Source organism: Ambystoma mexicanum, chromosome 1p (assembly GCF_040938575.1).
Source record: "Ambystoma mexicanum isolate Mex_15411 chromosome 1p, UKY_AmexF1_1, whole genome shotgun sequence".
In the NCBI taxonomy this organism is placed as follows: domain Eukaryota; kingdom Metazoa; phylum Chordata; class Amphibia; order Caudata; family Ambystomatidae; genus Ambystoma; species Ambystoma mexicanum.
The window spans coordinates 299,218,553-299,243,376 of NC_090921.1; the positions used below are offsets into that span (position 1 = coordinate 299,218,553).

Here is a 24,824-nt window from a genome sequence, read left to right on the forward strand (position 1 = left end):
ATGCCAGTATACGTTGATTAGGAGAACTTCCACTTTACCATCTAAGGAACAGGCTCTTACCGCAAGAATTCCCAAAGGGAGATTTGGAATCACTTTCACCCGTAGGCCGAGGGTGCCTGTAAGGGCAATCATTAAACCTGCTGACGTTCTACCACCCTTATTTAATTTTGCTCATTGGGAGTTCACCTCGTAGCCATCCAAAGAAAGAGTGGCTAAATGCCATGTTTTTTGGAGAAAGATAACACTGTTTTCTTTCAGCATCTCAATGACAGCCAAATTCGTGAGCAACTGTTAATGCCCCTTGTATTCCAAGAAAGAAGCTTCAAAATGACAGCTTCTATATTCCCTGGATCTATATGACTTAAAGGTATTATGCTTGACGTATCATTTCCACAGAGCAGAGGTGATTTGGGCTCAATTTTAGGTTTCTGTATTATTTCTTCTGAGGTGTTGCCTCCCTTGCCACAGGCTACGTCCATATGGGTGATAGACTGCCCCTAGGTTTCTATCATAATTGAATTGCTTTTTAAAGGTTTTAGGTTCAACATATTGCTACGTTCCTCTTCGACTAGTTTAATTTCGAACCCAGCTTACAAAGTGTATCCGCCTCACTCATCACTAGATTTTTTTACCAACTGCGACTTTGGGTGTACATTGCATATCTCCCAGCATTCTTTGTCGGGGAATTGAATCCTATCTAGATCAAATGTAGACAGGAGCCCCAAATTTGCCACTTCTGAAAATATTTTAAGGACATTTCCTTAGATTTAGACAAATTGGAAAATGTTTCTCCCAAAGACTTTTAATTTGTATAACCTTGGGGTTTTCTGTATCAGTTCTATTATTTTCCGGTGTCGCTTGCGATATCTCTCCTGCACAAAAATTCCAGTCCTGCCCGGATTCCGACTGTGCTTCTGATCCTTTTGCACCTCTAAGGATATTATGTTTCTAATTTCCGAGGGCCCATTGGTCTTCGGTCTTGTGGCATAGAAGGATTATTATGATATCTATCGACTTTCTGCTTTTGCCCAGGTTTAGGGAAATACTTTTCCCCAAAAATGTAGTCTGGGTGGCTGGGTCCAAAGGGTCTCTGTAGTTTCTGTACTTTACCAATCTTATTTTGCTTGATCACAAAATCCTACTTGATAGAATGCAGACGGTTGGGGGCCTCTCCGTCAATGCCTTAGCTTGTCTGAGATCATTCTTAAAGGGCCAACAGTCTCAGGTATACTGGGGGGACAGCGCCTCCAAATCACAACTTATGACCTGCGGAGTTCCTCAGGGAGCATGCCTCTCCCCATTATTGTTTAATATCTACATCCTCCCTCTTTGCAGTGAACTAGAACTTTCTCAGATCTTTTTTTGCAACTATGCAGATGATTTTCAATTGGTTCTCGATATCACTGGCGATCACGATGCCGACCAACGCATAGTTGATATGGTGTACCAATTGATAAAACAGTGGATGTCTACAAATTAGCTCTGCCTAAATGCCTCAAAGACTGAGCTTATGCTATATGAACCCCGTCAGGCACAAACTAAGCTGGGCCAGGAGTACTCAGGCTTCAGGATAGACGGCAGCAATATCAAAGTTGTGCAGACAGTTAAAACGTTGGCTACTTTTATGGAGAATAGATTGTGAAGCCCATGTCACAGCCATCTCCAAGAGCACTAATTATCATCTCAAAGTGCTTAGGCAGGTTGCTCCACTTGTTTCCGTCGAAAATCGCACTAAACTTGTGAGAGCCGTCATCTTACCACGTGTGGTCTACTACAATGCGCTCCTAGGTGGGGCAAGCAAAGCTGATATTCACGAACTACATAAAATACAGAATAAAGCCATCCGCATCATCTTTCAGATGAAATGTTCAGATCCGATTACTGTTGCCAGGAAAAAACTACACTGGCTCCCTGTGGAAACCATAATTCAGTTTAAGGTACTAACTATCTGCCATAAATGCATCTTTGGGAAGGCACCAGCTTATCTGAAGGGCATTGTTAGTATCTATCAGCCAAAAAGAAGTCTCAGATCAGCTGAAGACTTCCTACTAGTCCAACACCGAGTGAAACAATCTCGTGGGCTTGGTAGAGCTTTTCATACCCAAGGAGCTAGGGCCTGGAATGCCCTACCTGTTACTCTGCGTAAGACTAAGGACCTTCTTATGTTTCGGAAACAATTGAAAACGTATCTATTCAATTAGCACGAACGCCTACAGGTAGCTTTTTGTCACTTATCTGTCTCTTGGCGCCCGGATGCCTACGGCTTTGGCGCGGTATACGTAAAATAGCAATAGCAATAACAATAACTTGGTAGAGTATGCTTTAGAGTTTCAAACAGTTTCCTTGCTAATTCAATGTCTGTTAGTGTTGGATTCTTATCCAAAGATGGTGTTTGACTATTGAGCAATTGTTTCTCTATCAGAACTATAGGAGAGCCCTCTAAGTCAGCTACATTTGTGGATCTTTGCTTCCCGCTTACTGTTATTCTCACGTCTACTGGTTTTTCATGTTCAGCTACTATATCCCTTGACTGGGGAACATTTGAGAATCTTTGTTTCCCACTTATTATAGGCCGTATATCAGCTGGTTTCTTGTCATCCTCTAGGCTTAATTCCTCCAGGATGCACACTTTTCCATTTTTATTAGCTTCACTGACTGGTTTCTTAACTTCCTCTGAGCTAATTTCATCCCAGATGCCCAATTTACCAATCTTAACTACATTTGAGATGCCGACAAAGTTCTCTATCTAATCAGTCTGGATACCCATATTCACTGTGCCAGTGGCTAAAGTGCTCTAAATACCTAGGTTTCTCCCAATTGGGAGTTCACTTACCCCCTCCAACTGCTCGTCCTCTATCATGTCCCTTTTCTCCTCATGTAAATTGTCCTCCTGCATTCTAGCGTTATCTGATCCTTCTTCCTGCTCCTATGTTGTTTGGTTCTCAATGCTATTCATCTTGGTGTTTTTTTCTTTTTTTACAGCATCTCCGCAATAATAAGATTCCTGAGCAATGTATGTGATGGCACATTCCGTTTTCTGGTGTGTTTTAGGTTTTTGGGTTTCTTAACCAAGGAGGCCTTTCTCTTACGCCTAGATGTGCAGCATCTAATTCCAGGACTACAGTGTCCCTCTTATCCTGTGTTAGATTTTTCTTAGGCGTTTGGTCTTTGGTCAGGTCTATAATAGAGCAACCATTATTAATTACCTTCTCCAGTTGTTACTTCCCCATATTCATACTCTGACCCTTCGCCTGGAAATCCAAATCTGCCACCTCTTTAGAGCTAATCTCTTCTGTTATAACAGGAACCTCCCCCTGTATGTTATCTACCTTTGAACCCACCTCAACTAATTTTACTGATTTAGAATCGTGGACTATTCCTTGACCCACAGGCAACCTTTCTAGGCCCTTGCAATATTTATCTTGTAGGTGCAACCCAAACAATTTCTCAATACCCTCAACCTTATTATATATTTCCACTAATAATTCCGAATACGATCTGACTTCTGACCAAATATATAGATTAACAAATGAGCTTAGAACCATGTTTAAAGCCGAGACGGCAGGTTGTGTCAATTTGATCCTATTGTCTACATCTCTCAATGTATGATGTATTCGAGAATTTTCTGATTATTCATCCGTACCCATTGGCAGCAGCCCTCTTTCTCTCAACCAATTTTGTTTTTGAGTGTATTTATCAATGTAATTGGTTAAATCTGAGGGGGATCCAATATGTGATGCCTCGCAAGTCTGTTGGATCACGCTATTGGAGCATATCTCCAAAAGTTCTTTTGCGTTATCCTCAACTGCCAAATCAGCAAATTCTATAATGCTTAGATCATTAATAGCATTGTCTTCTACCTCACTATCCCCCAATTTTCTGGCCATCTCTGCCATGGCAAAGTGATCAAATATCACAGTTCCTCTTACCGGTACGACTGATTTAATTTCCATACTAGTACAGGTATGTTTTTCAAAATAGTTCTTTCTTTATTTGAACTCCTGCAATAGGTTGCCCAGGAGTGGTTGTAAGCTGTTTTTGTCCATTTTTTTAAAATATCCCAGGCTCTACATTTTTGTTTAATGAGAGGGTCATTCCTACTTCCGGTACTGCCTCCAAATTGTCCCAGAAAATGGTCATTAAATAGTGTGGGCTGTTTCCACTTTTTGTTTCGGGTATTCAATTTCGGAGTAACAAGTTCTTCGTTCCCTTTAGGGGATTCATTTGTATTCGCTATAACATTGTGACTTAACTCTCTCTGTGTAGGTAAATCCACCTTCACATCTAATATCGGTAGAGACCCAATAATGGCATTTTTTTTTTAGAATCAATTCCGTCTGATTAGAGACCCCTTCCCCAAATTAAATTCCAGGGCTGCTACTAGTCTCTCTTCCTGTAAATCTATTGGGGTACCACGTATTCCCCCAGATATGTCTCCCAAGGTGGCCAAGCCTCCTCCCCTTGTGGGCGGCCCCTTTCTCTGACTCATTTAGCATCACTTCCAAATGGATATCGTGCCTTTCCTCCTTACTAATTTCCGGTTCCCCCTACTCCTTAGTGGCCCAAGTCTGATATAACAATATCACTGATTATATCGGTATCCCCTTCCTTATGTATTAAGGCTATTGCAAGTCCCCTTCTCTCATTTTCTATTAGTTGGATATCAGTATCGGGCGTAGAGGCCGTACTAATCCTAGCCTCCCCTCAGTTTTAGATTGTATCGACATATTAATAGCAGTGATGCTTTTAACAATTTCCAAGGTACCTTTCCCATAATCATCCATGTTTATCTGGCTTCTGAGACCTTTTCATACCATAACTTATCTAAATATAGAGGAGAAAGAAGCCTACGAAGAAAGGGGGGAAAAAGGGAAAGTAGCAAAAATAGGGAGAGTTCTCTTTTGTTAATCCCCCAAATCAATGCAGAAAAAGAACCAGTTAAAACATCTCATGAGAAGAGCTATAGAGAATTTAGAAGAGCATCATATTAAAACAGCCTAAAGTCCAAATATACGACAGAGAATTAAAAATCCATATTACTAAAAAAATGTTTATAATTCTTTAGTATGTTATCTACAGGCAAATGTCTGCAGTATTCAAGGAAATCAGAGTCACAATCCTAGGATTATACATATATAAACACTTAACCTTACCGATTAAGGTGCAATTAAGGTGCAATAGTTACAGTACTCAAAATGCCTAAGTTCCCAAATAAAGTGCTAGCGTGCAATATAGACACTTACTCAACCTTTCTATTTAAGGTACACAAACTACAGTACTCGAATAGTAGAATTATTGAAGTAGAGGGCTAACATGCAATATGAACACCTACTTAGCATTTCTAGTTACAGTTCAAGGGCTACCCTACTCAAGTAATTGAATTGCCAGAATAAAGTGCTTACGTGCAATGTAAACACTTACTCAGACTTTCTGCTTGATGTGCAAAGGCAGCTGTACTCCAAACAGACGTTTCCGAAAAAAAGCATTTTTTTAAAAAGTTAAAAGTACTAACGTACACTGTTCAGGTTAATCACTGGGTAACCGTCCCCAATGTATCGCAACATTAATATTTACTTGCAATATCTTATATAGAATACATATACAAATACGGAGATAACAGTACAAAGATTTTTTTTTAAACTTGCCTAAATAAAATACTAATGTGCAAAATACTAAAGCGTCACGAAAGGGTTGCTTACAATTATAAACATGTTTTTAAAGTTTATACACAGAAAAACCACAGAGCTCAAAGGCCGAAGCCCGCAGTTACTCCCCCAGACCGTGTTCTGTAGGCAGAACCAACACCAAGCACTCCAGTTTCATTCCCAAACGTTTTCAACTTTTACTAATTGGCAAATATAATATTCTGAAAATGAGGCTCAAAGGCACAGAAATAATGCCAACAGTCACCTCCAAAAGTCGGCTCAAAGGAAAAGCTCGCCCACAGTCGCCTATCGCCTGTTTTTTTAAATATTTTTTTTTAAAGAATGTCATTTCCTGGCACTGATTTGATCACAGCAGCACAACAGCGCAAGGAATCAAAAAATAATCAGACACACAGGAAGAATTCCCTCGTTACAATGTTTCCTTACTCTTGAGCGCTAACACAAAAAGTATGCCCATACATCACTTATTCCAATCCCGAATGTGATGGAAGCCCGGAGCGACTTGCTGATTACTAGTTGTAAACCTTGCGTGTTCCATTCACAAGTTTCTGTGCCATAGAATACAATGTTGATGTCTAACAATACGTTTTAAGATGTCATTTATAGTCTTACACAAAGCGTGAGGCAAGGAGCTTACTTTTATGTAGTATAATAGCCTCAAAATGTTCCATGCATCAGTCCTGTTTCGCCGTCAAACACTTTCGCAAAGCTTCGCGTAGCCCGGGGATCTTATGGGATTGCAGGTTAGCAGGGTTGAATTCCTTAAAGCGGTAATACCGCTCTCCGCTGGCAAACAGTAGAATAGTTTCCCAACGTTGCACATTTCAATTTTTTTTTATTTTTATTTTTTTTTAATTTATTTTTTTAATTTTTTAATTTTTTATTTTGTATATAATCTGTATTAGATTTTTACAAAAAGGAGTTCTCATGATTACGTATACCTGACAAAAGAGATGCTGAAGTGTTGAAAGTTACATACTAATAGATGTTTAGAACATTGTTAGTGTTTACACCCTCCAAAATTTATCAGAATTAAATGGCTTTTCTCGTTAGATGTCAGAAATGTCAGAGATGGCTAATCTTTTCCATAATGATGTTTAGTAGTTTTGCTGTCGGGATTAGCCATCTAGTTTGGGCTCCTGTAATTATGCGGTTCCACCACATATCTTCATCGTTAATAAAAGAGTTTGTAAACAAGGGACCAAAAAAAACGTCCCTTTCCTGTGCGATCGCAGGGCAAACCATCAGGAGATGTCTTATGGATTCTGTAGTTTCAGAATTTTTACAAAGACGACATGATTTCTCATTAGTAGCAGCTCGGATAGCTAGAATTTCTTTTGTAGGAAGCAAATTAAGACGAGCTTTCAGTAGAGTTTTCATTGACAGCTTGCTGGGGTATTTTTTACAGTATTCCATAGGCTCTTTAAGTTTGTTAAAGATGGGTGGTAGATGGATTAGCAGCTTGTTTGATGTTGCTTTTTCGTTCGTATTTATCCAATCTAACCACTCCATTTTTGATTTTATTCTTAACGGATTCTCGATTAGTTCATCTTCTGAGCAGGCTATCGCCTGCAGGAATTGTTGCTGAGTTTCAACCCAGTTTTTAAGTAGCTTGTTGTTTCCCTTACTAATTTCTTCATTGATCATACGGTATATTTGAAGACTCTCTGGATGTCTTATTTTTCTGAATAACTGAATCCTACTTTGTGCCACCACTGCAGCTATAGAGAGCAGACCTAGTTTGCGTCTTATTGCTGCAGAAGATGTAGATTTAGGAAGTCCAAGTACTGTTCGCCAGATATGGCCTTCTAGTTTGGTCCAGAGGGTCGACGGGATTGTTGGTATTGCGTCCATGCCGTATGTTAGAGACGGGATTACCTTAGCTTTATAGAAATGGATAGCGGGTAGGAGGCTGAATTTGCCATATTTTCTGTGAACTGCCCGAAGCTGAGATGTTAGATGTTTCGCCTTTGTCCATAGAGTTTGTTGCATTTTATTGGCTTTCTTAGAACTGTCAATTTCAAGTCCCAAGTATTTGAATGTTGTAACAACTTCAATTTTTGTCTGGTGAAGGAACCACTGGAGATTTTCTTTCTTTTTAGTCCCCAGTTTTTGGAAGATCAGGACTTTAGTTTTTGATTTGTTTATCTCCAAGTTATTGTCCTTTATGTATTGGGCAAGGTTGTCGAGTTGTCGCTGGAGTCCATCCTGCGTGTGGTCCAAAATTATCAGGTCGTCGGCGTATAGAAGCCGGCTGACCCCTACGTAGCCGACTTTAGGTGGAAATGACCTGATCGCATCGTGGGAATCTTTAAAGTCGCCTAGGAAGGATATAAAGAGTGCGGGGGCCAGCGGACATCCCTGCTTCACCCCACGATGAGAGGGAATTTGATCTGATAGGAGTCCTTGGTTGTTCAGGCGAACAGCCACCCTGGTGTTCGAATGAAGGGCGATTATAGGGTCCAGGATGTCTTCAGGACACTTCCACGCTTTCAATTTCTTCCACAATTTCGACCTGTCGACTCGGTCGAACGCCTGGGAAAGGTCAACGAAAGCTAGGAAGACTCTTGGTCCTCCCGACAAGACTTTGTCTTTGATGATGCTCAAGATCATTATGTTGGCTGCCGTACTTGCGTTTTTTTGAAAGCCAGTTTGCAGTGGGTCTGCCGAGGGGGATAGCCTTACCCAGCTCTGGAAGTGATTCAAAAGCATAGTAGCGAAGACCTTGCCTATAACGTCCAACAAGGCTATAGGACGATAATTCGAAGGGTCCTCCCTGACGCCCTTTTTGAAAATCGGAACAATGACCGCCTGAGTCCAGGAGTCTGGTATTATCTTTTGATCTCTGCAGTCTTTGAAGATTAAGCTCTTTACTGCTGCCCAGGCGTCGGAGTTTTGCTTAAGGTCCGAGTTTGCTAGCCCGTCCGGACCTGGGGCTCGGGATAATTTTAATCTTGTGATGGTTTTTTTTTATCACGTCTTCGTCGGAAAGATCCACCCAGTTTCTCACTGGCGATTTCTTTGGAAGAGTGGTGGTTGTTGGGGGGGACTCAAAAAGATCAGAGAAGTGTTTGACCCAATTTTTTTCTGCGACTGAGTTGGTCATAGCAGCTTTCGGATGATGGTTTGTTTGATTTATCATAGTCCAGAAATCCCGCGATTTTTTCGAGGCTAGCACCTTGAGCATATTTTCTGCATCGGACTGGTAGAGAGAACTCCGTACATGTCTCAGCCATTGTTTGTAATTCCTCTTTTCTGTAAGATAAATTTCCCATGAGGTAGTTGTATTTAAAGCAGCGGCTTTTTTCTTTGCTTTCCTTAGCGTCCTACGTTTGATTACCAAATTGGTATTGTAGACGTGATTGTATTGAAGCGCAGAATCGTTAGGAAATTTCCGTGGTTTTTTGAACGGAAGAAGTAGTGGAATATAGCTGTCTCTGAAAGTGACGTCTTCAGTATCAATGGCGGAGGTTAACATTTTATAGTTAGCAGTCAATGATTTGATGTCTTTGGTAGACATACAGAGACGTGTAGCCTGGGAATTTGTCTCTATCGATTGTTTGTAGAATTGCTGATCATGAGCAGCGGTTTTGCAAATAAGGTTCAAAAGGTTATGGTCACTCGCCTTGGTTCTAATTATTTCAAAGGTGGTTATGCGCTGGTAGATTTGTTCAGAAACAAAAATATAATCAAGGGTGGCCGATGAGTTCTCGCGTTCCCATGTAGGGATCAAATTTTGGCTCTGTGTTGCATTGGCAGCATTATGGAAATTTCTAGAGCTCATTAATGTTAGCCATATTTTACCTCTTCTCTCTGCCAGAGTACTGGGTAGTGCATTTGTTTTTGGCACGTTTGAAGCCACGCAGTTTGCATTTAAGTCCCCACAGATAACAATATTCGAAGTGTGATGCTTAATTCTAATTTCGTCAATGATGTTAGAGGCGGCATCACAAAAGGTTTCTGGTGATGTTTTTTGGGGGTTCCAGTATGTGTTAATGATGGCGAGCGGTTCGGAGGAGATTTTACCTCTTGGCGAGGATTTCTCCGGCCACATAGCCAGAATTGCCAGCAGTCCGTAGGATGCTTCTATTTTCTTAGAGATATGTATCCCTGAGCCTATACGGACGGCTATAAGTAGGCCAGATGATGGACGGCCGAGGGGGCCTTTGTGGGCCGGAGAGATCTCTATGATGTAACCATCCAGAGCCGGTTTGTCCAGTAGCCAGGTTTCCTGAAGACAAATGATGTCGTGGGTTCCCAGGTTGTAGCTGTCATATTCAGTTAAGTGCATGTGACCCCTGGTGTTCCATGATGCTATGGACAGAAGTGAGTTTTGAAGATCCTTTTGGCTCAGCCGGGGGGGTTGAAGAGATGGAGTGGCGCCCCCCATTTGCTGCTATTTTTTTAGTCCTGGTGTTAAGACATCTAGTATCCAAGACCAGCGACCCTTTTTTGGCACACTGTCCAGGTTAGTTGTCACATTTCAATTATTTTCTACTAGTATGACAAATGTCAGGTCTACCCATTCATTTCAGCTATGTAGGTTACGATAACTTGAGTGTTGTTTTGATGGCATGGTGTACACTGCTTATGTAGGGTGCATATTTCTCACGTACATTGTTAATTGTATTCATGTAAATGGACCATATGTTTGAAGTGCATTTTTGTGTTCTGGTGTAGGGTGTGTTTGTCTGGTATGTGTCTTTCTGAAACTACCACAGATTGCTTTTTTCCACACATTGAAATCTTAAGTTTAGCTTATGGTATATTTGAAGGTTTTAAACCATCTACAACTTCAAAGTAAAGTATGAATGTGTCAACACTCTGGAAATGCTAAGTGAACAATTTCGATAAATAGTGTTCACAAAAAGATTATTTTAACTATATATATTATGAGGTTTTGAATATTCCATGATGTAGAAATAGAATTCTAATGTCACCACACTCATCTCTATGCTAACTGATGGGCTCTCTGTGTCATTGTACAGCCTACGTGCTTCTGCAGCTCTTCACTGATCTTACCCATTGGCTCAAAGGGATGTCTGCCCCCCTGGTCTACAGTTTGCAACTTTCTTCACATTAGCATCTCATTTTGGTTGCCCTCTGCCGTTCCATCTGCCTTTGGTCTGGGGTCCACATTCGTCCTGCTGATGGGTCTCACATTGGTACCTCTCCTCCTCCTAGGCTACCATGCGTCGCAAATAAATGAGGTCTTGCTATGCAAAGACCCACAGTGTTGGTCACATGAACATAGTCATAGATGACATTCTCTTGCAGTTCTCCTGGCTTCCACAGGTTATCTGACCCGCTACTTGGACCAAAGTTGCACTAAGGCAAAAGGATACACTTCCATGGAAATTTCAAATTTTCCATTTTGTTTTCATGACGCAACAATGTTTTGGCTCAAAAAGGTTGTCTGCTAAAATCGCAGACAGTGGAATGTGAAAGATGATGCATGTTGGGGTTAGTGGGATTTCCAAAGACCTCAAATGGGAAAAACATGCTGTTGGCTGAGTCATTGAGCTGCAAAATAATGTTAGTTGGAAAAATAGTTTTATTATTTGCTGTGACGGAGTGTCAATCGGATTCACTTGAGGCAATAACAATATGGCTCCTCATACTCTGTGCCAATTTTCAATAGTGTGAGTTTGGATGGAATGCATGCACCGGTTCTAGTTGTGTCGGCTACAATTTACAGGGGGCCCCTCCTCTAAAAGAGTCGGATATAGAACTAGGCCAGTGCATACCTAAAAGAAACACACTTCTGGTCTGAATTCCATTCTCTCATATAGTTTATAGTGCCCACCTCACATTTGAGTCATACAGTGCCAGAAGTATAGAACTCAGCATGCTTATTTACCTTCCTCTTGGATGCATACTCTTTCTCCAGCATGGGGTCTGGCATGGATTCACATGCTCATGGATTCACATGCTCATGAATATTCCCCGTCCGGCTGGGAATCCTCGGTAAAGAAAAAATCAGTATCAGTTTCGTTTCTGATCTCTTTCTTAGTAGTAACCAATCACTGATCTCTGGGTCATACTGCTCCCAGCCAATAACTGCCCTCTCCCGAAGCCCCGCCTCTGGCAGCCATCCTCAGATTTTTACCGCACGCTCAAGTGTTGGGAGTCCTTGTGTTTAGCTCTCGAGTTTTTTACTGCGTTTTCACGTTTTTTCAGGAGATTTTCTCATTTTTTCGGTCTAATCGAGCCTCAAGCTCCACCGTTTCTACTTCCGATACCGGGGACCCGTTTCGGAATTCTTCTACGCCCCTCAAGGGTGAAGTTTTCGTCGAGTTTATACTTCTTGGAGGATTCCGGAAGATCTGCGGCCTACCTCAACGGACATGGCCCAGGACAAGGGAAGCTCGACGCCCGGATCCAAGCTGTTAAGGTGCTGCCCTGGATGCAGATTACAGAATGTTTTCAAGGAGGACGAGCATTCGCAATGTCTCTACTGCCTCCATGAGGACAAGACGCACGTGGAGAAAGACTGTGCGTTCTGCAAGAACCTTTCGGAATGGACCAAACAAGATCGTCGTTCCGGCCTCGCCGCCTGGCTGGAGAAGGGCACAGCAGGTGAGAAGGCGAAGAAGAAGTCTGAGCGGGCTTCCAAGTCCTGTGAGGGCGCCCCGGTGACGGGGGCCCAACAGAAGGCCAAGCACTGCGAGTCCGCGGGCACGGGGGGTGCCGAAAGGTCGGGCTCTTCGGTTGCCAAGCAGGGCTCTACTTCCCCGGCACGTTCTGCCACGAGCCAGCGCTCTGGTTCGGGGAAGAGGAAGTCCGATAACCCGGTTAGGCCGCTGGAGCGGACCCGGTTGATCTCGAAGGGGGAGCGAGGCGCTGACCCTCCCCCCAAGGCGAAGGCCCAGGACGCACCTAAGGTGGTGAGGGCTTTCATCCACCCGGCAAAGGCCTCTACCGAAGTGGTCGCTGCGACCCTGGCTAAGCCGGCTGAGACTACGCCTGTGGAAATGCCATGCCCGCGGGGCCCAGAGTATCCCTGCCACCGCGGAGGGATTCCTCTTTCCAGCCCGTCGCTAAGACCCCCGTGAAGCCCCCGGCTGAAAAAGAGGGGGGGGGCGGTGGACATTACAGACTCGAAATCGGCCTGGTGGAAACCGAGAAGGGCCTCAACGAGAGGTCCATAGGCCTCAACGAGAGGTCCTTAGGCCTCAACGAGAGGTTCATGGGCCTCAACGGGAGGTTTGAGAAGGTTCGATCCCAGGGGGCGGTCCCTGCTGACGTGATCGAAGATAGCGATGACGATGACGAACAGGGCCCAGTGGAACGGCCATCCCGTCCGTCGCAGCCATTGCCCGAGCCCCAGGATAGCTCGGCGGCCATTTTGTTGGCAATCCAATCCTTATGCACCGAGATAAGGACGAGATTACCACGGACCCCGATGGAGGATCCAGAACCAGGCCCGTCGGGAAGCCCTCTGAACAAGCGGAGGAGAGTCCACCCCGCTCCGCCCTTCGTGCCTGCGAGACCGGTGGACCCCTCATCTCCCTCGCCGGACCCTAGAGAGGATACGGCGAATGGGACGGACGATGATGACAGCGGCGATGACACAGCAGACATCCCGTCGTCACCCCCCCCCGCAGGCATCTCCAGCCGATGAAATTGGCTCTTTCCACGCCATGATAACCAGGGCATCTGAGCTCTTCCAGCTCTGCCCTGAAGAACAGAAAAAGGAGCTGTTTCTGTACCAACGACGAGAGGCCAAGAGGAAGACAGTCCTCGCGGTGCCTTTACTTAATGACATCTGGGAGGAGGGGCTTGCTGTCCTCAAGAACCCTTCCACGACACCAGCCCAGAGGAACAGGTACGAGAAGAAGTACCGAGTCCCCGATGCCGCCCCCTTGTGCCTCAGGGTCCAGCCCACGCTGGACTCTGGCGTCTCGGCAGCGGCTAAGAAGAAGGCAGCGGGTGCGGCGGCTTCAACTTCCACCTCCCCGCCGGACAGCGAGGGCAAGAAGTTGGACTCTATGAGACGACGAGTCATCTCGTCGGCGGCGACGACGATTAAGGAGGCCAATGCCTTAGCGATCGTGGCCCGCTACGACAGGGAGCTCTTGTTCAAGATAGCTCCCCTGCTAGACTTCCTGCCTGATGACAAAAGGGCGGAGGCCCTAGAAATTCTGCATGAAGGCGAGGTGGTGTCGGATCACGCCATAACGGTGGCAACGGACATTGCCGATACCGGATTTCGCCAACTGGGCAATAGAGTTTGCCTCCGACGACGAGGATGGCTAAAGGCGACAGACTTTCGCCAAGACGTCCAGACAAGGGTGTTGGACATGCCGTTCGACGGCAACAACCTTTTTGGTAAGGCGGTGGATGAGTCCCTACAGGCCATCAAGACCGACTCGGAGATGGCCCGGGCCCTGGGGGTGCTTCAACAGCGGTGGCCCTTTCGGACTTCCGGAGGCAGACAGGGTGTCTCCAAAGGATCCAGCGGTGGCTCCTCCACTTACCGCCAGGCGGCCCGCTCCTCTTCTCAGGAGGCCTATAGATGTTGCGGCAAGCAAGGGGGTTCCCGCCGCCGTCTCCAAGGAGGCCAAGGCGGCGAGGCCGCCTCCAAGCAAGACTGACCCGGCCGGATTGTGGGGCCCCCACCAAAGCACCCCGGTGGGAGGCCGGCTGACGAAGTTCGTCAGCGTGTGGGAGTCCATCTCCACCGACTCCCACAGTGGTGGGAGTCGGTGGAGTCGTGGAGTCGTTGGGGGTTGGACACCCTGGCCAACGGGCACTTGCTGGAATTCCAAAAGAAGTGCCCTCGCATTCCTCCCGTGGCCAGGAAGGAGAATCACGTCCCTCAACTACTGTCGGAGGTAAAGGCGATGCTCAAGAAAGGTGCCATCGAGCTCGTCCCCAGAGGGCTCCGGGGCTCCGGAGTGTACTCAAGGTACTTCCTCGTCAAGAAGAAGACAGGCAGTTGGCGCCCCATCCTGGACCTGCGTCGCTTAAACAAGTGCATCAAAGCGCACAAATTCAGGATGGTCACCCTCCAGCATGTGCTGGGACAGCTGGAGGAAGGCGACTTCCTATCGTCTTTGGACCTGGAGGATGCTTATTCCGCATCCCTATTCTAAAAAGGCACAGGAAGTTCCTCAGGTTCGTGGTTCAGGGACGCCACTACCAATTCAGGGCCCTGCCGTGCCGTTCGGATTAAAGTCGGCACCCAGGGTTTTCACCAAGTGCCTGGCACCAGTGGCGGCGCGGCTGCGTCTGCAGGGGATCCACGTTTACCCCTACCTGGATGATTGGCTAATCCGGGCAAGGACAAGGGAACCCGCCATCGAACACACGGCGAGGACCGTCCGGTTGCTCACGGAGCTGGGGTTCGCCATCAACTACCCCAAATCCCACCTGATTCCATCGCAGATAGCACTGTTTCCGGGAGCGAAGCTCGATACAGTGGGGCAATTGGCCTCCCCTTCAGAGGAGAGGACCAAGACCATCCTAGGCAAGGTGCAGCGCCTGCTAGCCACGGATGTGGCCCGGGTGAAGTCCATCAAGTCCCTCCTCGGGATGATGTCCTCATGCATCTACCTTGTACCCCTTTGCAGACTTCGGATGCATCCGCTACAGGAGTTTCTTGACGCCCGCTGGCTCCAAGCGAGGGGCTGTTTCGAGGACAGGATCCCTCTCGACGGGGAGTTCCGTCGGGCGATCTTATGGTGGGGCATCTGTGCTCACCTCACAACAGGCACGGAATTTCAAATCCCGGCGTTTCAGGAGATGGTGACAACGGACGCCTCTCTGGAGGGTTGGGGGGCCCACACCGTAGACCTCCACGCAAGAGGCCTTTGGCTCCTGGAGGAGAGGTCTCTCCACATCAACATTCTGGAACTCCGAGCAGTGTTCTGGGCTCTCAAGTCGTTCCTTCCGTCCCTCAAGGGCAAAGTGGTGAGGATCTTCACCGACAACACCACCACGATGTTCTATATACGGAAGCAACGAGGCACCAGATCCCCAGCCCTATCCAAGGAGGCCCAGGATCTGTGGCACTGGGCCGTCGCCCAGGGGATGTTTCTGGTTCCCTTCCACCTGGCAGGAATAAAAAACACCATTGCGGACTCACTCAGCAGGGAGCTGCGCTCGTGCCACGAGTGGGAACTGCGCCAGGACCAAGTGGATCGACTCTTCCAACGATGGGGCAATCCCCAGATCGACCTGTTTGCAACGGCGGCGAACTCCAAGTTGCAAAGGTTCGCCAGCAGGTTCCCACAGCCGAGGAGCATGGGCGATGCTTTCTCGTTCCCTTGGGACGGCCTGTTTCTATACGCCTTCCCTCCGTTGCCGTTGTTGCTCCGCCTCATCAACCAGCTCAAGAAGTCCAGGTGCAGGATGATCCTCGTCGCACCGGCGTGGCCGAGGCAGATCTGGTTCCCGGACCTTCTGGACTTGTCAACGTCCCCACCAGTCAAGCTGCCGGCGGACGCGGATCTTCTCTCCAGAGAAGGAGGCACCATTCTCCATCACGACCCACAGTCGCTGAACTTGCAGGCCTGGCTCCTGCAGCACTAGAGTTCGGAGGGTACGATATCCCGGCTGATTGCAGAGAGGTTCTTGCAAAGGCCAGGGCATCCTCGACTTAAGTGTTATGGTCATAAGTGGAAGAGGTTCTTGTCTGGTGCCGTGCACAGAAGATTAACCCTCTGCGGATTGCGGCCCCTCAAGTGCTGCCGTACCTACTGTCGCTGGCCAAAGCTGGACTGGCTCACGCCTCCATAAAAATACATCTGGCTGCCATCTCCCGATACACCAGGACTACGGGACGGGCGTCCTTGTGGTCTCACCGCCTGGTAAAGGAATTCATGAAGCGACTATTCCGATCATTCCCGCCGGTGAAGGCCCCTGCCCCGGCGTGGGAGCTTAATGTGGTGCTGACCAGGCTCATGGGAGCCCCATTCGAGCCTATGCATTCAGCACCTTTGAAGTTCCTGTCATGGAAGACAGCGTTCCTCGTGGCCATCACCTCTGCACGACGAGTCGGAGAGATTCAGGCCCTATCTTGCAAGCCTCCATACTTGACTTTTCATGACACGAGGGTAGTGCTGAGGACACACCCCTCCTTCATGCCCAAAGTGCCGTCGGACTTCCACCTCAACGAGCCTTTGGCATTACCAGTTTTCTTCCCGTCGCCTTCGACGCCGGCTGAGAGGACTTTGCACTCGCTGGAAGTAGCTAGAGGGCTGAAGTTCTACGTGGACCGCACAAAGAGTTTTTGGAAGACATCACAACTGTTCGTGAACTTTGGGTCTGTGAATCGGAAGGCTCTCTCGAAGACTTCCATTTCCAGATGGCTCTCCGGCTGCGTCATGCATTGTCACCGGTTGGCAAACCGACCGCTGCCCGGCCGTCCGAGAGCCCATTCGACCAGACCGATCGCTGCTACCACGGCGTTCCTGTCTGGTGTGCCCCTGCTGGACATCTGCAGGGCTGCTACGTGGAGGTCGACACACACCTTCACAAGATTATACTGCGTCGATCGGGACTCCAGGGAGGAGTCCAGGGTCGGCCAAGCAGTGCTGCGCAACCTGTTCGCTTCAGGTGAGCCTGGTGAGGAGGTAAGAGATGCTTAATGTTGAGTTGTTGTATTGCTTAATGTTGAGCCTGCTGCCACCGCCCGTGGTTGTGAATGTGTATACTGCTATGTATTCTTTTATTCATGAGCATGTGAATCCATGCCAGACCCAATGCTGGAGAAGGAACAAGTTACTTACCTGTAACTGTTGTTCTCCAGCATGGGTCTGGCATGGATTCACATGCGGACCCTCCCACCTACCCCTCTGCGGCTCTTCACTTGGTCATACTGCCACTTGGCGTGCTACCAAATCTGAGGATGGCTGCCAGAGGCAGGGCTTAGGGAGAGGGCAGTCATTGGCTGGGGGAAGTATGACCCAGAGATCAGTGATTGGTTACTACTAAGAAAGACAGATCAGAAACGAAACTGATACTGATTTTTTTCTTTACCGAGGATTCCCAGCATGACGACGGGGAATATTCATGAGCATGTGAATCCATGAGCATGTGAATCCATGCCATACCCATGCTGGAGAACAGTTACAGGTAAGTAACTTGTTCCTTCTATGCTTGGATATTGTCACTGTCTGGCCGTGGATCACCTTTCTATGCTCCTCGATGACAATCCATTTATTTTGGCAGCTACACCCAACCACTCCTACCAGAGTTCACCTTAGTAGCAAGAATTCTGTGCACCCCCCTCCCCCCGCACTCCTACGACCCCTTACTATGGTATTACTGTGTGCTTTCTTGCCTTGCAAGTATTTCCTCGCTCTTGCCTGAATAATTTTTGGGCTGTGCAGTTAGTATCTGTGAGCAAGGGATATCCCTGGTCAATAAGAGCCTTAAGCCCCTGCAAGCTTCTTTTTTAATATTTTTTTTTTTTTACTTTATGTAACACATTTCCAGTGGGTTACAGGGAACTCATTATGTCGTTTATAACATTGCATTAATGTACATTTGTTTTATTAAACAGTTGTATTGTCTCCACAATTTGTTGCAGTATTACCGGTTTCATGGCGATGTTGTCTATTGTGATACATTTACATTACTTAGTTTGTCGACATATCTCAATATTCAGTTTTGTAGCTTATACATATATAATCGGTACGGAGCCCATATGTCCTTGGGTCTACTTGACGTTGCAACCGTGCTTACATACCCCTCCTCGTTATCATTAACAAATGTCAATTCCTTATAAACCATTGTTGTACTGTTGGTGTCTCTTTTGCTTTCCATTTGAGTAAAATGCATTTTTTGGCAGTTATACAAATCTGCCTCCTGGTATAGGCCATCAAGTTTCATTTCCCGGTCAGGATCCCATGCCGCTTGGATATCTGCATCTAGTGTAGGGGGAAGATCTGGGCAGTTCCACAAGGTAACAGTTACAGTGTGGGTTTTTGCTCCACATCCTCTCGTTTATCCGCCTCCATGCATCTACCGTGGTGCGTATCGGATCAAAAGGGCATGAATCTACATAGTGGTCACTCAGAAGGGCTGATTTCATATTAATCCGGGATGCCCCATATGTCTCCATCTTCTTGTGCGCAGCCTCTGTGTCCTGTCCGTACCAGTACCCTGCATAATGCGCATGCGCATGGGCTGCTAAATACAATTCAAAGTCGGGAGCCGCAAGGCCGCCTCTTTCGTATTGGCTCAGTAAGGGATTCCCATTTCATACATGCTGCTCCCCCACCCCACACGAATCCTACTGCTAGTGTTCGTAGTTTGTTAAAGAACCTCCGTCCCGGCCATATCGGAATAGTGTAAAAAAAAAAGTACAATAATTTGGGTAATACCACCATTTTCAGAATTGCAACTCTGCCGTACAATGAGATAGGATGTTTAGACCACAAATTTAATTTATGTTCTAATGTATTCATGGTTGTTTTCATAGAGTAGTTGACCTGTGTGTGTAACCTTTAAACCCAAGTATTTAACCATGCTTTCTGCCCATCTCAGCCTGTGTATATTAGATGGTTTTGTGGTGTCATCCATTAATGGGAATAGTTCTGATTTCATTGTCTTGTGTGAATTTGCTTACTTCGGCCAGAACAGGTTCTACATTATCTATAGGGTTTCTAAGGTACAGAAGGGTGTCATCGGCATAGAGTGATATTGCCTGAGGGGAGCCCCATATGTGTATTCCTCTGTGGCCATGAAACTCTCTGATCCGGCTTGCAAATGGTTCTATGGTTAGTGCGAACAGCAGAGGGGAGAAGAGACACCCTAGGCGTGTGCCTCTAGCAAGCCTAATTGAATCACAATAGTTTTGATTGGTATGTACCTTGGCTTTCGGGTCGTTCTACAACAGATTCACATATTTATTGAATCCGTCCCCCATACCAAAGCGTTGCAGCACCCTGAACAGAAAATTCCACAATACTGAATCGAAAGCTTTTTCAGCATCTAATATAACCGCTGCTGCAGACACTTTTGGGTTCAGCCCATCTATTGTTCCCCACATTCTATGCAGATTTAAGACCATTGATCTCCAAGGAATGAATCCCGATTGGTCCGAATGCACTCGTTCAGACCTATATGGAAGAAGTCTATTCGCCAGGATTTTTGCGTATATTTTTGCGTCTACGTTAATCAATGAGAGTGAGCGATAGGAGGACATCTCGGTCTGGGATCTACCAGGCTTTAAAAGGATAATGATTACTGCCTCCGTAAGAGAGGGTGTAAGTCTGCCCAATGGTACAGGCTTCCTCCAATACCCTGAGCAGTCGTGGGGCTAGTATATCCTTGTACGTTTTGTACAGTTTGATCCCAATGCCGTCTGGACCCAGAGCTTTGCCTGATGTAAGAGCTGCTATGGCTTCTGTTATTTCTTCCAATTTTACAGGGCTATTTAATTTGCCCCTTGCTTTTTAGTCCGGCGTGGGCAAATTTGTCCCTGCTAGATATCTGTCAACCTCTTCCACGGATACCGTATCTGAATTGGCATATATGTTTTGGGAATACTCCTTAAACATCTTATTTATTTCCCCGGTATTCATGGTATGACCCCCATCCGATTTTGTAATACCTGGGATGTGATATGTGTCCCTTTCTCCTTTAATTATTCCTGCAAGCAAGCGTCCCGGTCGTTCCCCTTTGCCATATCTCCGGGCCTGCACATTCCTGACTATAAATCGTACTTTGCGTTCTCCTAATTCACATCATTTTATCAGGTTTTCCTTGACCATTCCCAGAAGTGCCCTTTCTCTTGTTTCCCCCATATTCGTTTTCTAGGCTTTTCAAGCCTTCTTCTGTCTCACCCAGTTGCCTTCTCGTGGTTTTTAGTAAACCTGCTATAGAGGCTATCATTATACCACAGAACCATACCTTAAATGCCTCCAATACATTGGCATACTGCACCACTGATCCCTCGTTGTTTTCAAAGAATGTTTCAATATCTATTCTCATTGTTTCTGCCAGCGTAGAAGGGGCCATTCTCCAGAGTTCGGGACCTAGTCTCTGGTACCATCTTCACCTGGAGTACCACTGGCGAGTGGTCCGACCAGGTACGTAGTAATATAGTTGAATTGCATATTTTCTCTAGCCATGTGTCTGATCAGCCAGACGTCCATTCTAGATAGCTCGTCATGAACACTAGAATAGTATGTGAATTCTGCAGCGTCTAGGTGTTCTTCTCTCCACGCGCCGAGCAATGTATTTTGGGCCATAATCTGATGTATAGTCTAGGCTGCTTTCGTGGTTTCTGGTGCTGGATCTGTCCCTGGTGTAATCAAGAATTGTATTAAAATCGACCTCTCCATAGTACTGGGACGCCAGGGTTTTGCCCATCAATGTTGCCACCTTGATATAGAATATGGGGTCGTCAATATTCGGGCCGTATTTGTCGACTAATGTTATTGTCTCGTTATTAATAGTCCCTGTCACTATAACCTAATTAAAGTTCTTATGTATTAATGTAATTACCCCCCTGAAACACAAGGAATGATGTGTTAGTGGGTCTATTGATACAGGTGTGTTGTTTGTTATCCAAGTGAGGGCATGCACATTCTCCCATGTTTTCAAACAGGATGCGTTAATTGCAGTGTCCACCTTTATCCAAGTGAGGGCATACACATTCGTCTCCCATATTAACAGGGTGCGTTAATGGCAGTTGCCACCTTAGGCCCAAATCCTGCCAAACCCTTTGCTCTGCAGCTCAGCATCCCCTCCACCCATTCTCCTCTGAAGAAAACTGCCCCTCCCTTCTATGTGCATCAATGGCTGAGTCCTACACCAGGGCATGGAATGGCCGGCCTCCTTGAGGCATGTGCATGTGTTGTGAACTTGACCTCCCCCTTTTGTGGTCCCTCTCTCTCTCGAAGTGCTTGCAGCACCATGTCCCTCGTGTCAGTGTCCTCTGCCATCTTTTTCATCTTTATAGATTATAGTTGTCATCGTGCACTACCTCTACCCACTGTAGTGTTACTGTCCGACCCTGAAAAATACCTGTAACTTCACACAGCACCATATGAAGTAAATTATTTATTGTGTTTAGTCATAAGACCTTTTACAAATTATTCATAATACATATGCATAGTCTATAGAATTAAGATTTCCACGAATACCATTTCACTAAAATCGTCATAATCAGAAGACATTTAAAACTTTAAAATAACATTAGAATCTATTATTAATCCTATCAATCCTCAATAACATGATTTAACATCGAAACATGAATCACACTTAACAAATCAGTACTCCAACACTATATGTACACACATGTGCAAATGAGCAGTGTGCAAGTGGTCATATAGTACTTCAAATAGTATAGCATTGCTGTGGTGGGCCTCTATTCTAGAATGCTGAAATGGCTATTAGTTGTCCTATTTGCAACCAGACTCTATAAAGTGCAATGTGCATCGACAGAGTCAGAGTTCAGGCAGTAGTTCCAAAAGTCAACAGATTTTGAGTCCTATTCACTCACCGGGCCCTCGTAGGTGCACATATATAAAGAGCTTAAAAGCTGGCACTCTGTTAAGACACAGGACTTTCTGGAAACTGCAAAACACCGGTTTACAGACGCAACACAATCTTTGGTCCAGCAGTAATTTCAGTTGAGGGCCCAGCAGAGGCAGTTGGTTCATGCGTAAAAACAGAAGCAGCATGCAGATTTAGGGGTTTGTACTTTGGTTGATATACGATTGTGGTCTCTTAAACCGATGTACTACATTGATCACCTGCTGGTAGCTCTTTAAGGTCGATATGTGGTCAGAATTTATATTCCAATTCCACAAATCGTATTTCATCTTAAATGAATCCTTTAAAATGATTATAATATGAAGTAAACACTGCATCTTTTGCGCCTCTCTCGGAATAAATGTTTTGTGTGTTCCCGTCGCCCGAAGTATCAGACAGCACACATGTTCCATTCACACTCTCTCTCCAGTGTGGCCATGTGGTCATACCATAAATTAACCGAGTCTGTAATAGCGTTGCCGCCAACCGGTCTGGCAGATACCGCCGAATCACTGGTAGGGCATTAACGGTAAATCCCCATTCCTCATTGGGTCGATTGGATCCAATCGGACATTTTCTGCGCTAATAGCGCGCGCTAATATAGCGGCGGTAATGGTGCCAAAAACAGGGCGCTAAGAGGGCTTTTCACTTCCAGCAAAAAGCTGGAGGTAAAACAGCCCATTTAGCACCCAACTCATGATAGGGCCAGTCTTTAAATGTGGTGGTAATACTGTCACTGCTGCATGATGAGGCACTGTGTGAAGTTTGGGCCCCCAGTCCCCGCTTAGCCCAAAAGCAAATGTGAGTGTGATTCATCGCTTGTGCTCTGGACAGTGGCTGGGGGTGCCTGCTTATAATCAATTGCTGGGGGTGCCTAATAACCCTCCCCCTGCTATATACAAAAACCTCAGGTCAGTCACTTGAAATGAGAAGAAATGAAGAAAGAAAGAGGAGAGACAAAAGGAAAAGAAGGCAATAAATCATATTTTATCAACATTGTTCCCCCTTCCTGTTGCCTCCACCACGAAAGACCGTTCCACCTTCTAAAGCTGCAAAAGGAAGAACACAAGGAAGTACTTAAATTGCAGACACTTCCCATTTATCACCTTCCCCTTCTCCCACAGGGGCAGGAGTTGCTTTGGTCCCATCTGACATCAGAGCGGTGGATCCATTGGCGCCTTCTCTCAACTTTGACTGCGGTGGGAGTCGCGAAGGTGACCGTGTATGGGCCCAGAAAGCGAGCCTCTTTCCACTTCTTCCTGATAAATGTCCTAATCAGAATTTTATCCCCTGGGGTTGGTTGCAGTGGGGGGCAGGAAGTCCTTGCTCTGGTGATGCCTCAGAGGATGGTGATGCCAGCCGGTGTTGTCGGGGTCCTGGTCTGTAGGGATATAAATCTGAGAGATTGAGTAAGATCCCTAAGGTACCCCCTAAACACCTCCCCCAATAAATTAGCAGTACTGTGAGCCTTGGAGATAGAGCAAGCATTTCGAGCAGGGGCATTCAGTGTTCGTATTTGCCTGCTGGTCACAATCTCCTGAGACGTGAGATGATGAACAGACTCCGGCTGATTGCGCAGAGCAAAAAGAGCAACCGGCAAGCAGTGGAGCCAGCTCTTGCCAAGTGTATAACATAACTTTGCGAGGCACTCCTTGAGCAGGCCTTTGAGGCGTTCCACTACACTGTTGACTTGAGGGTGATAAACTGAGAAAAACTTGTGCTTGACGACTAATAGAGAAGTAATTTCTTTAAAGAGCTCATTTGGAGAAGTGCAGGCCATTGTCAGACCTTAATACTTTGCACACTCCGCACCGTGGGAAAATCTTGCGCACAAGGAACTTAGGTGCTGATTAAGTATCACAGTGGACACATGGTCCTGCCTCAACCCAACGGGAGAATGGACAAGCCAGAACTATTACACGACGATAGCTGGTGCACCTATTTTGCATATCAATGTTATGAATATGCAAATGGTGGAAAGGCCCTGAGGGGCGAGGTCAAGTTGCTTTAATGGTTTTCAGCGTATGCCCTGCTGTAATTCGGTGACATGTAACACAATTGGCAGAAAACTCTGCTACGTGTTCACACAGGTTTGGGATAAACCACACTGCCTGGCGATCTGCTGGAGTGCTTTCTTTCGATGTTTGTGGTGGGTGGTGCAGTTTTTCAAGAGCCACATTAAGTAAATCTACAGGCATCGCTGCTTTTCCTGAAATGTTCTGATGCCAAATTAAATCAGTGGGCTGACAAGGAACACCCATTCTTTTTCCATAATTCCTGTTCCTATGTGGAGAACCTGCCCTGTAACTCTGTTATCTACGTTATTGGTAGAGCGTTATAGCAGTCTGCTAACTGCACCTTCTGCTGTGTCTTGCTTGTGAATGTGGGTGGCTGATCTGTGATGTATGGCAGATAAGCGTCTTGTTCTGCTCCCTCAATGGCACGTGACGCAGAGTCTGTGCCTCCCGTCTGGGCGGCACACTTGACCATTTCTAGAACTGAGGGTAATGGCTTCACTTCTATCGGTTTGATAACATGTTTGCATGCTGCACCGGTGCTGTGTAACCTTTCCTGAAACCCCTTCTCTTCATCTCCTCAATCCAGAATGTACTGTGGAGGTAGCATAAGCTGACTCACAGTAAATGGTGGTGTAGCAGCCCTTGC

General features: G+C 46.1%; 1 protein-coding gene across 5 annotated transcripts in view; it reads left to right on the forward strand.

Moving 5' to 3' along the window:
- Positions 1-24,824, forward strand: part of ABCA7 (ATP binding cassette subfamily A member 7) — a 2,687,121-nt gene that overhangs the window by 278,441 nt on the left and 2,383,856 nt on the right. The window lies entirely within an intron of this gene.